The sequence below is a fragment of the Poecilia formosa genome, unplaced genomic scaffold (assembly GCF_000485575.1).
Source record: "Poecilia formosa unplaced genomic scaffold, Poecilia_formosa-5.1.2 Scaffold290, whole genome shotgun sequence".
Classification (NCBI taxonomy): Eukaryota; Metazoa; Chordata; class Actinopteri; order Cyprinodontiformes; family Poeciliidae; genus Poecilia; species Poecilia formosa.
In genome coordinates this window covers 551,248-567,153 of record NW_006800229.1, presented here as the reverse complement: position 1 = coordinate 567,153, position 15,906 = coordinate 551,248, and the positions used below count along the sequence as shown (strand labels likewise).

At 37.7% G+C, this 15,906-nt stretch overlaps 1 protein-coding gene across 2 annotated transcripts in view; it reads left to right on the top strand.

Annotated features, from left to right (window-relative positions):
- Positions 1-15,906, top strand: part of enox2 (ecto-NOX disulfide-thiol exchanger 2) — a 194,778-nt gene that overhangs the window by 70,465 nt on the left and 108,407 nt on the right. The gene's annotated exons all lie outside the window — the stretch shown is intronic.

The following is a 15,906-nucleotide window of genomic DNA, read 5'->3' as shown; positions in this document are numbered from 1 at the left end:
ACTCGCATGAAAACACCACAGATGTGAAAACATGGATACAATTTAAGACTTGTATTTGTTTTGGTGTGTGTTGTTTATTTCAAGCACATTGTTCAAATTATCTTTCTTTATTTCTCTTTCTTTTTTATTTTATTTGAATGGTTACCATAAGTGAACATAAAAGTTTATGACTTGTTTTTGACTGGACCTTTTTAACCCAAGAATATGCTTTGGTCTATACCAGGGGTGGGCCTGGTCCTCGAGGGCCGGTGTCCTGCGCCTCTTAGATGTCTCCCTGGTCCAACACACTTGAATCCAGCAGCTGAATCACCTCCTAAATCCAGTCAGGTTCACCAGAGTCCTGCTAACGACCTCATTATTTGACTCGGGTGTGTTGAAGTAGATATACATCTAAAAGTTGCAGGAGACCGGCCCTCCAGGCCTGGAGTTGCCCACCACTGGTCTATACTCTAGCCAACAATTAACTTCTACTATGACAACAATAAGTGTTGTTATGCTGGAAGCTGACTTTCTACTCAAGCCTCTAAGTTGTTTTCCTCCAGGATTGCCCTAAATTTAGCTACATCCATCTTCCACTCAACCCTGACCAGCTTTTTTTTTTCTGGTGCTGATGGGAGAACTTCCACACAGCATGGGGCTTCACCCTGGGCAGTGGTCCCGACCATCCTGCCCCACTTAACCGCCTGAATAATCCAAAGCATTCAACACACTCTGTGGTACATTTAAGATATCAGGAACATATTGCATCATAGAAAGATGTAGTGAAGTGGTGTGTGGGTGAGGGCAGCTTATATAAAGTTAACATCCAGAACAACAACAGCAGGCTTTGTTTAGGACCATGTGCTGGTCTCCTGCTCCCTACCAGGTGTATGTTTTTATATCTGCCAGGCATACACCAAATAGATGGATGGCTCTACTTTTTCTAAATGAAATATTTCTGGCATTTTGATACTAGTGACACTGATGCTTGGTGACCCCTGACCTTTGAGGTGATGCTTGGGCGGATGCAGTATTAGTTTTCCACCACATGTAGCATTTTGAATGGCATGTGGCAAACAGCCAAGTTGACTTTGTATCGCTACTGCGGGCCTGCTTCTCTGTTTAATGTTCTCTGTGCTGTACCTGTCAGTCTAGGTGGATGGCTATATTTTTGTAGGTAACAGATCTGACATACTCTTCACTTTTGGATGATGGATTGAAGAGCGCTGTGTGAGACTTTCAAATGTTGGAGTATTGGTTTATACAATAACAATATTTTAAATGTCTGCTGTGTTCCTTGGTCTTCACAAAGCAGTTCGTTCATGGATGTTCTCTTCACGGTGCAGCTGTATGTATTCTGGGATTAAATTACACACAGTTGGATTAGATGATTTTTGAAACTAGTTAATTTTACTACAGGGTATCAGAGTAAAGGAGATTGTACAAAAATGCTTGCAATTGAGCTCCACTTATCTTGGTGTACTCCATCAAATCCTGATAAAACGCCTGAATGCTGAAATATTCTGGGGATGGGAATACTTTTTGTGGTTGACATGCTCAAATCTGCCATTGTCCTCTTGACCCTTCAGAGTCTCTTGCAAGATATTAAAATCTCTTGTTTGTTATATTTAAACACAGATAAATACTGAATACAATGTGCATCTGCCAACTCACACAATCCAAATATAGATCTTAGTTATTGTCACCATTTATTAAAAAAGCCAAATGTAGCCTTTCAGAAGAGCCGGTCTCAATATCTTGGGGCTGGGATGCATCACCCTAAAATTTACACACAAGGATGGCCTGGTGCCTTTGCAGCAGGCAGCTGTTGGTGGGCTTTTGGTTATTTTGAGTTCTGTCTGTGCTGGAAACGAAAAGTCGGCTGTAATCTGTGTTTAATTTTTCCACAGATCACCCGTGTATTAAATAGATTATTGTTTCGAGCCCTTAAAATCCGCTGAAAGAATTCAGTTTTGACATCCAGATCCGGCATTTCAATAGGCTCAGACGGCTGCACCTGTTCAGTGGGTTGCAAGCAATTTAAGCTGAAGATTGAAAACAGCTATTATTAATACAATAAATATTATCTCCTCTTGTTTTAAAAGCTCAGAAACCTATTTGGGTCGTAGAAACGCTGTTGCTCAAGTGACCACAAAACTCCTGTTGACGAAGAACTTACGAAAACATTGACAGTACAATGTACTGCTTTTTGGTGTTATGTGATGTCATGAGGTTTGATTTATTTCATTTTGGAACATGTAGTTAATTTTTACCGATTCTTTGAATTAATACAGAATTTACTAAAGTTGAACATGATTAGGTCAAGAAAATGCAGAGCTTTTGACCATCCCTCAAATCTAAGAAGCCATCCTCTTGCTATTACATTTGCTCAGTGCATTAGATGTGTTAATGTATCCATCCTTCAGCTGGAAGTGGGACTCATTATTTATTTGTTGGTCGAGCATCCTCCGCCGTGCTTGGTTTCCTCCTCTAGAGCTGCATAAGTGTGATCTATAAAGTGCCTAATTGCTTTTGTCCTGATCCCCTCCATGACCAGGCCATTTACTGTCTGCAAAGATCATTTCCTGCTCTCTTTCTGCAGTGTTCATCAGGGAGGCTCGAGCGCTGTGAAGTGAAATACCGTGGATGACATTATTGCAGTATTATTGTTTGGTTTATCTCTCAAATTATCGAAAGCTCATCCCTGGAGAGGCGGCGCGGAATGAGCAAACAGCTGGGAATGTCCAGCCGATGGTTGTCTAAGCACATCTTTCATCGAAGATGAATGGCACAATTTCTTACAAATCAGTCCCTGTTCAAGGTCAGGGTGAGATGAGCGGTGTAGATTAGTGTTGCAAATCTTTGTTTGTGTGGTGCTGAGAGGAAATAAGGAGCTGGGACTAATCCCTTTGTTTGCAGTGTCAGTTTTCTTCATTGGATTTTGACTTCAGCTCTTCGACTACATTCAAGAAGACTGACACATCCAGTGGTTATTTTGTTGACTACAAGGTGCGTCTTCAGTCACCATGAACACCTCAAATCTCTCCAGAGAGTAAACTGAAGTGACAAATAACTTATTATAAATAACAGAAAGTGTGTTTTTAATGGTTAATTCAAAGAAACAAAAAATTGTTTTTTTTTTTAATAATGAAGAAAAACATTAAATATTTACAAGAATGGATTTGAGGCTCCAAATTTATGTAAAAAATATATTGTGTGGTCAAGATAGCTAATAGAGATGTGTATATTGCATAAAAACAGTGTTTTTAAATAGCTTTCTATCTAAAAAAGAAATATTATTCAATGTTTGGCACCATGCAGACCCCTGCAGTTTTTGTGTTATAATTTAAGTGTAATAAATCCTAATTTTAATAAATGTCTGGAACAGCTTTTCTGCTTTTAAATTTGTAATGGAAATTGCTCAACTTATTATTGATTATGAAGTTTATTTCTGTACATTTAAATTATCTAAAGTGTAATTATAATTAACCCGGATGGTTACAATTACAGGGATTTAAATCTTATGATTGCAAGTTCACACAGCAGAACTGCAGGAAATGTTTCCTAAACAAACAAATTAAGTAAAGTAATGAATCAAAACACCCAAATTTACTGGAAAATTAACCATGTCTTGTCTTAACAGCTTGTCAGTCAAGCTAGTCATGCCAACATGATCTTTAGGAGCCAATTTCTATGTAGATGTGAAATTATTCTCACAAGGACTATTAACACGTGGATCACTAGGTGCAAAATTATCCAACACCGCCACATCAACTGTGAAGAAAAATTAATTGACTGACTACCCTATGAGAGCGATTGCCCCGTTCTAATTGGGTGTGTGTTAGGCAACATCCTTATTTCCTTTTGAGACTTAACAAGTACATTGACCTTTTATTCTTAGTTTGCATTTAAATAGACACTCTTTTTTTCACATTTAAAACTCTTTGATGCATAATAAGTGGCTAATGTAGGTTCAAAGAAATATACAGCAGGATAAAGTATTAAAGATATCTTAGCTGCACAGACATAATTTATAAAATGTGTTTCTTTGTTTTGACGTAGTAAATCAAAGAAGGCAAATTGTGAGAAGAGAGATTTCCCAATGTGAAGCTGTAATTGAGTGTCAGTGAGAATATGTGAGTACAGCTTCTTGGGTTGTAACCTGCTGCTCCTTATTCTGTCTTATGGATTTTAAATTAGATTAATATAAAAGATTTTTGATGAAGAATGCACACTTTTGTAAATACATTTGTTTGTATGGGAAGCTCGGAAAGGAGCAGATTCTCCACTCAAACCTGCACAATTTTCACATTGAATCACAGTTTCTTTGCCTAAAACAGTCTGGTAAGAAAAAACACTACAGTCATTTTGTCTAATATTAAAATATAGAAGCAGCAAAAAACTGAAAGGCATTTTTATTAGTTATCTTGACCATTAAAACCATTTATAATATTTCCATAATGCTCATCTTAACCTTTATTCACAAGAACATAACTAACCTGAACTCTCAATCTTAATTTAGATGTTGTCATTGTTACCCTGTTGGTTTTGTTTACTGACCAGAAAAGCTTCAAACCACTTTCTTCTCCTCTGCAGCCTACTGCATGCAGGGTATTACTGTCAAAAGTCTGTGGATATTACTGAAAATGAAACTATAATCATTCTTTTGCAGCGCCTTCACTCTAACTCGTGTGTCAAACTTAAGGCCAAACTCTAACGTGTTTCATAGTCAGATTTACAGATTTATACTTCCTGCAGACTTTCTGTACCCACAGGATTTCTTCTCCTCTCGTTCATGTTAAAGGGCTGTGTACAATGTATTTTTCAGGCATAGGGCCGCAATCAAGTAATTGTTGCTTTCGGTTGTTATGACATAAAGTTAAAAAAAAAGTCGACTTTGCATTTTATCCACCTTAATGAGCTGCATTCCTGAGGTGTTGTGTGTTTTATTTGGGTCTCAGAGCATAAACAATTTAAAAATACTTTCGCACAAAGGTTTTAAACCTCTAAAATCTTACTTTCATTGAAGGAGTTGCTCTGTCTGTCTCCATAAACAGTCAAAAGCAAAAGTCAATTATGTAATATCTGTAATAGTTAGCAGAAAATATAAACTAGAAAAGTTGAAGCTGCTGAGAATATTCTGCCATTTTGTATTGCTTCCCATTGGTCCTCCACTAAGCCGCCCGTTCTCAAAGGTTCTGGGTAAAAACCGTAAGTTTTCTCAAGTTCTTTTTTTACATGCTGAAAACAAAGAAATGCTGATAAAAATGTGAAGTTTAAATATTGAAATGTTATTGATTTCTCAATGATGATTTTTTGTTTGAAGTTACTCTTGTTTTTTTTGTTTTTTTTTAAATGTTTGTTTCAGTTGGTAAAATTATAAATCTCACAGGGTTGGAATATTTAAAATTCCTGTCTTGCTTAATGTTTGGGTATTCCATCAACGAACTGGATTGACGTGTTCGTGTTCCTGGACGTTCAAATAGAGCCGATGGGGGGGAGAAAAAAATATCCAGCGGATCAACATTTTCTGCCTCTAAATGTGTGAAGCCAAAGAAATAATTTTATCTGCTGGCTGTAGTGCCTGGAAGCATATCTACATTAATCCGGCTATTATTGATGCTTCAAAAATTTTCCGTCTGCATTTTGATGAATAATGCGCTCAGCTGCCATTTTGGATTAGTGTTGTGGATATAAAGTGTTGCTGTTCTTTCTACGACGGTTTACTTTGTTAGTAAAGTTTCTAAAAAAAGATGATTCACCTCGGCCTTTGTCACATTGCTTCTCCCTTTAAATGAGTCAGACCTCAGCCTTAGCATGCATGAGTGAAAACCCAAGGCATTTGAATAAATCAAATAAATCAGTGCTCCTAAGTGGGTGTTTACTTGACTGAGTGCAGCCTGTTGTGACCCCAACCGCTTCCAGCCTCCCCAAAGTATAACAAAGATGTTTTGCACTCTTGTGCCCCACTTGGCTATTTTCTTTATTTATGAGTTGAATTTCAGTGTGGCAGCTTTTGGAATGGATTCTCCCTGACTTGTACCCTGGTCATTACTGAAAAAACTTTCTCTTGCTTCACTGAATAATTCCTTCTGGCACACTAAAACCCTGTTTGCCACAAACACCTTCCCTACCATTTTCCTCTGACAAAACAACAAGGGACTTCAGACAACAAGTGCTGACTTTTTTTTTGCCATAGGGCCCATTAGCACTCTCATGTGTGACTAAACATTGTTTTTTGTATGGTTTTTAGTGAAGGCAAAACACAGAAAGCACTTGTCAGTGTGGAAGGCTAAAAGCTTAGACACAGGAAGAGCTATTCTTAATAGTTGTGTTGGGACTTGCATCAAAAATGTAGATTACATGTTCTGTGTTAAATAATAACATCAAAATAGTTTATGTAGGTCACTTACCAAGACATTTGTCGTAATGTTTTTGTCTCTTTAAATCAAAGAAGGTTCTTTTTGATGGAACAAAATTCAAACACTGCATTTAAAATAGAATATAAATAAATTAGTTTACAGAGAGAAGATGGTGTTGTGCTAAATGCCAAGATGCTGGCAAAATTCCTAAATACTGTTTTATCGGTTATGTAAATGGCTCGGATATCAAAATTGTTCAAGTGTGACAAGTTAAAACATTTTTATGAATGATATTTATGTTTATTTATTTCTGACATGACTTCAAATACAAAAAATAAGCACCCACTAAGCTTTTATTGCATTGAATGCTACACTTTGTTCACATTCTGACTCTAGCATGTTAATTAGCTGCGCTGTCTGCTCAAGTTGATGAGCTGCAGTTGGCTGCTTGAGGTACTTAGCTCACCAATTGTAGTTTTGAAACTCCATTCCCATAGTAAAAGTGGTATCATTAAAAGAACCAAAAGATCTTAGTTGCAGACTGGAGTAATTGCTGTGGTCTCATTTACACAAAGGACCACACCACTAAACATCTAAAGTGTGAAAACACTCAAACTTGTGGGACTCCTTGGTTGTGTCTCTTCTTGAGCCTGCATATTATTTAAAAAGAGAAAATGCACATTAATTAACAGACGTACGTCATCATTATTTAGCCATAAAGGTTAATATCCATCTGCTCTCCCTCACAGGTACATTGTTTAAAGCAAAACTACAACAGAAGGTCTCGGTAAAGTAATTGTCTTTTGTTTGGCCAGTTTGACTTGGAGTCTAATCTGCTTCTGTTGGTGCTTCAAGCTTTAGCTCAGGTTCAACACAGAGTATCAGGATGTTTTTACAACAGATTTAATGCTTTATTACCAGGATGGAAGAATATTAGCCACTGCTTGTTTCTTAAAACATGCCATATTCTATCATCCTGTTTAGTTTTAAGCCTCCTCAGCAGTATGCCAAACAACTTCTCCTCCATAAGAGGGCATCTATTATATAACACATTTTATTTAAAGTTTTTCTGTTGTTCTTTGAAAATTTTGACATTACCTCTGTGCTGTAGCACCAGGAGTCAAAATAAGAGGCTTTTGTTGGGGAATCATTTAGATACTTGCAGCAACATATTCTAAATGTGGAATAAATACACACAAAAATGTAGTTTTAATGACCTAGATAAAAATAAAATGAGAGTGCTAACTTGGCTTCAAGTCTTGAGAAAAAAGCATGATTGCATTAATTGTCATTTTGAAGTCAAGAGTTGTAAAAACTGCTATTTAGACAGGACAGGAAGCCTGGTGGCATAGAGAAATTAATGACAACATGCGTCACTTGAACTTCAAAAGTGTTTTTACCAGAAGGCATTATAATAATGATGGAAAAAAATCAAACAAGGAATGACTTCAGACACGAATGAATATGCACCATCAAGTCAGAAGAGCTTTTTCATTCTTTGAACCTATTTTTAGTGAGAAATGCACACTTTTTAAACCCACCAATAAAGACATCCATGTTCTGTACCGGCATAATGTTTGCAGGATTGTCGGGAGGGCTGGTGTCTGTCATGGGGAAGGAAGTGGTGTACTTCGTAGACAGGTTATCTACTTAACAAAGGACAGACAACAGTGTATAAAGACACACCAGGTGCTTTTAGCCAGTGGGAAAAAGCTGGTGTACCCCAGCTCTGACTGGGATTTTTACCAAGGTCCTTCTTGCCACAAGGCCACAGTGCAAACAACTGCAAGTATATAAAAATAAGTGAATAAAAACTCTCGACTTTCTGAGTGCTCTAAATGTAGCTACTTAGGTTACTTGCTCATCAATCAGTTATGTTAAAAAGTTATTGTCGCCCTTCTGTTAGATGATGATTGGGATTCACTCTGAGGTCTTGAGCATGCTGCACCAGGATTTAAAGCTCTGACTTCTGGAGAATGACAAGTAGCCATCTGGTTATTGTTCACTCCAGACCTGCATGGGAGCTTCAGCCTGAAATAGCATCAAAGGCGAAGAGATGTCTTTTGAAAGTGGGCCGCTGTATCGAGAGCGAGCGAGATCTCAATTGAGTTGTCACTCAGGGGTGTCGGTTACATTTGGATACAGATGCAGTCACGCTCATTTCCCTTTTCATTGAGGGGAAGAGAGGTGAAGCCGGATTTATAAGACAAACACAAACAATGAAGCAGCACTTTTTACAAGTATTAATTGACACACAAGGGAATAAGGTCTCTTATCTGCTCTCCTTGAAACTAAGTACAGCCTCTGGGATGTTCTGAAGTGCACTGACAAGGTGTGGGTGTGCTTTTCAAATCCAATCTCAACTATGTTTGAGATTGAAGGAATCGGTAAAGCTTTGACACAAGCGGAGTCTTACATGTTTGGTAGATTGATGTGATCCAATGATGCTTATCTCCTGGTTCCATGGACTATACTATAAAGTAAAATAGTGCCCAATTTTACTTTGTTTCTGTTGACTTTTCTTTTCTAAAGTGAGATGTGACAATTGGTTTTCTATATCATGTATTACACATAACAAAGAAAGTAATTGAGAATTACCTAAATATAGCTAGGAACAAAATACACATTTGAAAACTAAAGTACATTAATATAAAAACATGTTTTTATCTGGAAATATTTTTTTTCAATTAAGTTTTCCATAAAAACACTGAAAGTGCCTCATTGTGAGTGACCCTTGCAACAATGTGGTTATGTTTGTATAATGTACAGATTTTTTTATAAAGGAGTCATTCAAGCAGCCGCATCTTAAGAGGTATCAAAAGCTTGATTTCATAATGTTAGCTATTCATCATCAATCTCCTAAGTCCTTTGCTTCAGTCCATTACTTTACAAGAGTAAAGCATTGATGGTCTGAAACAAATTACAGAGCAACTGAGACTTCAGAGCGGTCAGGAAATAAAAACTAAGAAGTGGGTGGCATGGCTGCCAAGTACTTGAGAGATTAGAAAGGCATAATTAAGCAAAGACAGCAAAGATTTTGAGGTTATTTTGCCCATTACTCTGTATAAATGACAAGTATATTGACAAAAAGGCTTTAGTGGGTATGGGATTCTCACTGCTTAGTTACTGTCAGTAAATATACCAAAGAATCATGGAATACATTTATAGGGTAACAGAGTATAAGAAACAAAAACGATCTGGTTACAAGGTAGATAAGCCATAATACAGGATGCTGGATGGTTGAGGTTGATGGTGCAACTGATGGCTTGAACTACATTTTGGTGCTAGTTTAGCTTGGACCTTTTTTTCTTTTTTCAGTCTACTGATCAACAATGAGTAGCAATCTGAGGGAGCAGGCATTACTCAATGCTGAATACATTTAGATAAAACTGCATCTCATTAAGATTACCTTTATCCTTAAAGGTTTATTGAAATGTTTTGATTGCTGTTTTCAAAACATTGGTATAACTTGGATTTAAATCTCTTAAAGAGAATCCATCAATCAACCAATCAATCAAATTTTATTTGTATAGCACATTTCAGCAGCAAGGCATTTCAAAGTGCTTTACATCATAACAAACACAAAAACACAAAGTAATCAATCAGTCAATCAAATTTTATTTGTATAGCACATTTCAGCAGCAAGGCATTTCAAAGTAATGTGAATGTACTTCGTTTGCTTAAGGTTTTTGTCTCCAGATCTATCAAGGGTGTAGATAAATGTTGTTTCCTCCCATTTTAATTGGCTGGTAGGGAAGTGATTTCACTGTCAAGTGACTTTGTTTCTTCAAATCAGATGTTTTAGTGTCGGTGGGAGTTATCTGGATAGGTTAGACGGAAAGTGTTTATAAGCATTTGCTCATTTGGTTGAAGAAACGGGATGTACAACTATCGCACTGGGAACTGAAAGGAGTGTGCTTGGAAGTGGAGCAGGCCTCAAGAAGGACTTGTTCATTTTGGAGCTTGTGAAATGCTCCAAAATGAATACAAAATACAACTATAATTTAAAATCAGATGTGCCAGATTCTACCAATGATCGGACCACACCCCAGAGTCAAGAGCTCTTTAAAGGCGGCCATTCGCAGCTGTTTCTGTCGGCACTGTGACACACACTCCCAACAGCTCTCAGTGTGCCGTTGTTGAAGTTCGTTGGAGCCAGTGAATGTCTCATTAGCCAGGTCTCTGGAGCACAAAACCACATCAACATAGGCTGGATGTTTTTCTGACAGACTGCAAATAGCTTCAGCGACTATTTAAGGGAACGATGAACCTTTCCAAAGTCATTAGCATGGGAACACTGGTGCCAATCATCACAAATGCTATGTCTGTAATAATGATGCAGGACTTACTCACATAGCCAATATATCCCTAGTACTACAGCTCAACTGTTGATGGCTTGATCTGACAAAACCCTACTTGCATTATAGTGTCCTGTCATTCAAAGGAGAGAACAGATGGTCAGAGCTTAGACTTGTCTGTGTCCTTGAGGATAGTAGAAACTGTATGTCTTATAGGGGAAACCGTAGTTCCTTTACTGCCTGCCATGAGTGGTTTGTAGAATTATTGGTTCAATGTTATGTACTTCTCTCCAAGGACTCCCCACATGCATGTGTAAGTGAACATGACCTTATCAACTGCTGGGCTGCCTTACAGACACACAGTTGTTCTCTCACTGTATGGCAAAAAGGGCAGGGCCCTTTGACAGCAGGAAGAGGATTAGACTGCAAACCAAAGATTCTTAGTCAATTTAATGGAATAGAGATGAGTGGATGGGAGATTTAAATAAATTAACCTTCAGTGAATTCCCAGAGGCTTGAAGGAATGATGGAGGGGGCCTGAAGAGGAATATTTTCACTGTCAATAATGTCATGAATAGTCATGCCTTTCTTATGCGAGGTAACTTGTGATCCACAAGCACGACTCGCTTGTGGATCACATGTATCAACAAACAAGAGAAATGTATTCCCATCTTTGTCTCATCTGTTGCATGGAATGATTTTTCCATCGTCTACCATCGCTACATGTCTCTGCATTGGCTGACTTAATGGGACATGCAGAGCCACGTGAATTCATAAATGTACAGCGATATACTCTGATGCATTCATCATTTCAAAATGCCAGCACATCAGGGAATAGATTAACCTTTACCAAACTCCCAACTGTAAGAAGCTAATTCTTCCTCCTCAATTATCATGACACTAACTGTCATTGTTTTCATTGACACCTAAAAATACAAACCTTTGAATATTCTAGATGTCCTTACAGCTGATGAGTTGATGACACACATGGCTTAGGCTCATTAAGACGTGGACAGTTTATTTATTAAATTAATTTTGTCTGTTGTTTTTAATGCAGCACAGTTCAGATAAAGTATTTCACTATTTATACTTATGAAACAAATATTTAGCAAATCTGACCGTCTTTAACCTACTTAGATGTAATGTACCATACTGTATGGGCATAAACCTCCCAAGTTTAGAGATTCCCTTGTGTCTGAACGGATTAAATCCTTGGAATGTTCTTTTTTTCCACTTCGCAGTTGCTTTAGTGATTAATATTCATAGCTTCAGTGTTTTCATCTTTGCCGCCTTGTAATTCTTCACATTTCTGTTTCACTTTACAGACATTACGTTGAAAATGGTAAAATATTGACTTGTTGCACATGGATTAATGGAATGATTTTCCATTTTAACCTATGACCTCAAAGGAGTGTACAGTGCTTTGCAGAAGTATCCACGCCATGGACTTTTTTCCACATTCAGTTAGCCACAATGTACTTTCAGTGTGCTGTGCATTTCCATGTGGATCACTGTATTGTGATGTATTAAAAAAAACATCTAAAGTATTTTCAGCTGTAGGTGCAAATATTTTAGATTTGCAGTCTCTTCACTATTTTTATTGCATTCAGTCCAAGGGCTGAATGCAAATGCACATGTTTTTCTTCTGTTTTTTTGTTTGTTTTGCAAATGGAAACACCCCAGTAAAATACAGTAATGCTTCAACATGGCAAAATGACTGAATGCTTTATGCAAGACACAGTCTACAAGTAGAGCCCTGCCTTGCAGCAGGAAAATCTCTTTGGAGTTTACATGTTTCCCTTGTGCCTGTGTGCTTTTCCTTTGGGTATACTGACTTCCTTTCTTGTTCCATTCCTTTTCATTATTAAATTGAACTAAGCGAAGTTCTCAAGTCTTTCTCTATTTCACTAATCTCCTGGGAAAGGCTCAAACTTAACATGCTCATCGTGTTCCACCTCTGGGTGAGGACTGTGTCATTGTGCCCTTGGAAAGGAGCAGGATCAGTTCTAGTAAAGTTATATTTCTAGTTTTTGATTAAAAGTGTTTACTTAGATGACACCTGTCATTTCTGAAGAGGAGAAAGGGACCTAAAGCTATCATCTTTCATTACTGAATAACTATCTTGTAATTCCATCGAAAGCTTACAAACTTGTGCACAGTTTATGACTGAATGGGGATATGACCAGAATTTAAAACGCTGGTTGTTTCCTCTGTAATTATGTAATGTGAATCACTGGCAGCCAAAGACAATAAACTATTAATGTGTTGCCCTCTTCTGTGGAAAGGCATTAGAAAAATACTCAGGATGATCCCAGTCATTACTTTTATTGAGATGAGCCTATTGTGGCAGATGATGGAGCTTCTCAGAAACTGATCCCATCTACTCTCAGTTGTTTGGAGAGCCTATGCTTCTAACAGCTCTTTGTCTTTGCTATAACTGGAGGTGAAAAGCTTCGCTAATAGTCTCTTGAGAATACCACTGCTGCTCGGCATGCTTTGCCATCCATTGCTAAGCCGCATCAGTAAGACACCTTGTTTATGCATCTGCTAAGGGCACTCATGACTTCACCGTCACCTACCTTTTTAGGAAGGTGTGATCACACGCCAACATTCCTGGGCGAAAGTGCGCTCTGACGTTCTAAAGGACACCGCGGGCTATAACTGGTGTGACAACTCAATTTATTGTGAGGAATGATGTGTACCAAAACTTTTTTTAGCAAGCTCTAATGGTGGTCTTGTGTCTTTATGATGTCTGTAACCTTTCAGGTTATTGAAGGCTAATTTTGGAAGCTGTTTGTTGACTTGGCAGCTGCCAACAAACAGGAATTTAGTCTGTGACTGTAACAAAAAGTGTCGAGCTTTGATGCTAACTGAATTTTGAGTACAAAATCAGACATTGCTACCATTTCAGGTTTTTACTTCATCACAAATTAAATATAAGGACATTTTAGAAAATGGGGATGTGAATTGGAAATTGAGCTTGCTTTTAGAGGAAGGTATGATTATAATGAAATAACTGCTGTAAATCAATACTTCAGTGCAAATCAGTAGTAAGCCGTTACCGCTTCAGTCTTTTTCATGCTGTGAAATGTGTGCACAATTATTAGGCATACTTTCACTCCAGGCTGGATAAACTTGAATACTTAATGGATTCAAGCAGATGTGCAATGGTATCCATGTCAGAAATGTATTGGAAAGTTTTGAGGTGTTTTATAATTCTCACTTGGAGATTAAAATACAAGTGAGATGTGAAAATGTTTGTTTCATTTAGTTGCATAATAATTCTGCACAATAATTGTTTCAGCTTTCTTGGGAGAATATTTGTCTGTCATTTCAGTGATTAGCACATTAGTGCGACTAGTATTGCTAAGGCAAAAGTTTGTCATTGTTCCCTAGAGAACATATATCCTAACCTTAGCTATTCAAGAGGAAAAAATACTGGATGCTAAAAATACTAAATGGCCCGCCTGGATTGGCTGCTTTGCAAACACCATCCAACAGCATGGTGTTTGGAAAGCATTTCAGCTTTCCAAACTGCATTTTCTTTAAAATGGCTTATGTATGGTCTGTGAAAGAGTCAACAAATTATGTGGAATTCATTTGGAGTCACATTCAACAAAGAGAAAAATCAGCAAAGAGATGAAGCTGTGAATTTTGACCCACGAATAGCAGGGGACCACACATTACCAAACATACTCAAATCTAAAGAAAGTGAAGACATATGTGGGGGGGAAAAAAAAAGAAAGCAAGTGAGGAAGTTGCGTCGTGTTTGTTAAAGGAGTGGCGCTGGGAATCGTTTTATTTGACTTCTGTTAATGCATACCGTTAATAATAAGCGTTATAGTTTCTTTAACACCAATTCTGTCAGAGGCAACAAGCTGAGAGTTCACAGTTTTACACTTTGAAAGCAGTATTTGTAACGGTATCATAACTATCCTCTTGTGCATATCTCTCTTCACTTTACAAACTGTAACGGTGAAAAAAATTGAGAGGGGATTTTCATACCTGTTGAAAACTGTGAATACTATCCAAGTATCGTTTTAAGATGTTGTCAGTCGGCTGTGAATGCAGCCTCTTGAAATTGACAGTGAAGGAAGGAAGATAAATTTAACCGTTAAACTTCCACAATCTTCGATTGTTTTCAGGTCACAGAATTTTAAAAACTTTGGTCTCATTATGGTCCCAAACCCAATCGTTCCACGTTGTTCAATTGTTCCTGCTTAGTATGGAAAGGCAGTCCTCACCTTTCTGCGTGACAGGTGTGTTTTCTCAACCACTTTGCCTGTTTGAGGATATAAGTCAGTGAAGCAGAAAGGCAGTTTGATAGACAGAAAGGGTTTACTAACGAAGTGGAAAAGTCAGGGAAGCTAATATATTTCTGCGGTTGAAAACATGTTATGTTAATGCCGTATGCCACCATCTGGCCCCTTGTCTTGCTCTGGTTATATAAACACAGCAGTCTGCATGGTCAGTAAGTTTCTGAGTTCTACATTAGGTTAATAGTCTGCTGCTTCGGGTATTCCCCCACTGATGCCCTTCCTCTCCGCATTGAGCTGATGCACATTTCCTTATGCAATGCATTATTCATCCTTTACTGTTGAGTTATTAGCTGATAGGAATTAGATGAGGCATTACAGGAGAATTATACAAATGTGCTGCTAGGAAAATTAGTGCAGCTCAGTGCTGTGCTCTCTGACTGAAAGATCATAAGTTCAAATCCTGAACCTGCCATAAACCCTTGATGCATTATTAAAGACTAATTATATCAACATTATTTAATGGATCCCATTATGAAATTGAGTGTTGGAGCAAACATGATTATACCTTTTAAAAATAGTGGGACTGGCATGTGGGATAGAATTCATTTTATATTATTTTGGATGTCTTATGACGTACTCTCATTGAGACGAGGCACTGTATTCGCTGTACACTGCTTTGTAAGGGATTTTTTATCTTCCTATGCCCTTAAAAATTAACCATAATTTATCCAAATGACTCATTTACATGTTCCAATCTTTTGCCTCACTCAAAATTAGGTCATAAAAGGATATTAAGATAAGTTGTTGACAGAGTTAGAACCGTCCATTTCAGCCCCAAAATGCATCAAAAAGGATTTTTTTTTTTTTTTTGTTCTTCCACCGTTCCTGCTGGGAGATATGTCACATGCTGACGTTGCAAAATAAAATCCATTCCTATTTCAGCCTGTTTCTAGGCTAATGGACATGGAGTTACAAATATCTGATTGCGGTTCTGTGTGTAGATACACC